This window comes from Rhinolophus sinicus, chromosome 15 (genome assembly GCF_057876585.1).
Source record: "Rhinolophus sinicus isolate RSI-liver-muscle chromosome 15, RSI-T2T, whole genome shotgun sequence".
In the NCBI taxonomy this organism is placed as follows: Eukaryota; Metazoa; Chordata; class Mammalia; order Chiroptera; family Rhinolophidae; genus Rhinolophus; species Rhinolophus sinicus.
In genome coordinates, this window is record NC_142515.1 from 68,832,501 (window position 1) to 68,835,000 (window position 2,500).

Genomic DNA, 2,500 nt, shown 5'->3' on the forward strand with positions numbered 1-2,500 from the left:
TAAATCTAACCTTAACCCTAACCCTAATGAAAACCTAACCCTAACCCTAACCATAACCCTAACGCAAACCTAACCCTATCCCTAACACTAACCCTAACACAAACCTCACCCTAAGCCTAACCCTAACCCTAACGCTAACACTAACGCAAACCTATCCCTAACCCTAACCCTAACCCTAACCCTAACCCTAACCCTAACCCTAACCCTAACCCTAACCCTAACACAAACCTAACCCTAACCCTAACCCTAAACCTAACCCAAACCATAACCCTAACGCAAACCTAACCCTAACCTTAACCCTAAACTTAACCCTACGCAAACCTAACCCTAAGCCTAACCCTAACCCTAACCCTAACCTTAACCCTAACCCTAACTCTAACCCTAACGCAAACCTAACCCTAACCCTAACCCTAAACTTAACCCTAACGCAAACATAACCCTAACCGTAACCCTAACCCTAACCCTAACCCTAACTTTAAACTTACCCTTAACCGTAACCCAAACGAAAACTTAACCCTAACCCTAACACTAACCGTAACCCTAACCCTAACGCAAACCTAACCCTAACCGTAACCCTAACCCTATCCCTAAACCTAACGCAAAACTAACACTAATTCCTAACCCTAACCCTAACCCTAACCCTAAACTTAACACTAACGCAAACCTAACCCTAAACCTAACCCTAACCCTAATCCTAACCTTAACGCAAACCTAACCGGCACCCTAACCGTAACCCTAACCCTAACGCAAACCAAACCCTAACCTTAACCCTAACCCTAACCACACCCTAACCCTAACCCTAACCCTAACCCTAACGCAAACCTAACCCTAACACTAACCCTAAATCTAACCCTAAACTTAAAACTAACCTTAACCCTAACCCTAACGCAAACCTAACCCTAACCCTAACTCTAACTCTAACCATAAACCTAAACCCTAACATAACCCTAACCCTAAGCCTAACCCTAACGCAAACCTAACCGTAACCGTAACCCTAACCTTAAATCTAACCTTAACCCTAACCCTAATGAAAACCTAACACTAACACTAACCCTAACTCTAACCCTAATGCAAACCTAACCCTAAACTTAACCATAACCGTAAACCTAACGGTAACCTAACCCTAAATCCTAACCCTAACCCTAACCCTAAACCTAACCCTAACACAAACCTAACCCTAACCATAAACCTAACACTAAACCTAACCCAAACCATAACCCTAACGCAAACCTAACCCTCACCTTAACCCTAAACCTAACACTAATGCAAACCTAACCCTAACCTTAACCGTAAACCTAACCCTAACCCTAACGCAAACCTAACCGTAACCCTAACCCTAACCCTAACCTTAAAACTTACCCTTAAACCTAACCCTAACGAAAACTTAACCCTAACCCTAACCCTAACCCTAACGCAAACCTAACCCTAACCCTAACACTAACCCTAACCCTAACCCTAAGCCTAACGCAAACCTAACCCGAAATCCTAACCCTAACCTTAACCCTAAACCTAACCATAACGCAAAACTAACCCTAAACCTAACCCTAACCCTAACCCTAACCCTAATCCTAAACCTAACCCAAACCCTAATCCTAACGCAAACCTAAACCTCACCCTAACCCTAACCTTAACGCAAACCTAACCCTAAACTTAACGCTAACCATAAAACACTAACGCTAACCCTAACCCTAATCCTAACGCTAACCCTAACCCTAACCCAAACCCTAACCCTAAACCCTAGCCCTATCCCTAACCCTAACCATAACCCTAACCCTAACTCTAACGCAAACCTAACCCTAAACCTGACCCTAACCCTAACCTTAAACCCTAACCCTAAACCTAACCCTAACCCTAACGCAAACCTAACCGTAACCCTAACGCTAACACTAACCATAGACCTAACCCTAACCATAACCCTAACCGTAACCCTAACCTTAACGCAAACCTAACCCTAACATTAACCCTAACCCTAATACAACCCTAACCCTAACCCTAACCCTAACGCAAACCTAACCTTAACCCTAATCTAACCCTAACGCAAACCTAACCCTAATCCTAACCCTAACTCTAAATCTATTGCAAACCTAAACCTAAATCCTAACCCTAACACTAACCCTAACCCTTACGCATACCTAACCCAAACCCTAACCCTATCGCAAACCTAAACTTAACCCTATCCCTAACCCTAACACTAACACAAGCCTATCCCTAAACCTAACCCTATCCATAAACCTAACCTTAACCCTAAACCTAACCTAACCCTAACCCAAACCCTAACCCTAACCCTAACGCAAACGTAACCCTAACCCTAACCCTAACCTTAACGCAAACCTAACCCTAAACTTAACGCTCACCCTAAAACCCTAACGCTAACCCTAACCCTAACCATGACCCTAAACCCTAGCGCTTTCCCTAACCCTAACCCTAACCCTAACGCAAACCTAACTCTAACCCTAACCTTAAACCTAACCCTAACCTTAAAATTAACCTTAACCCTAAC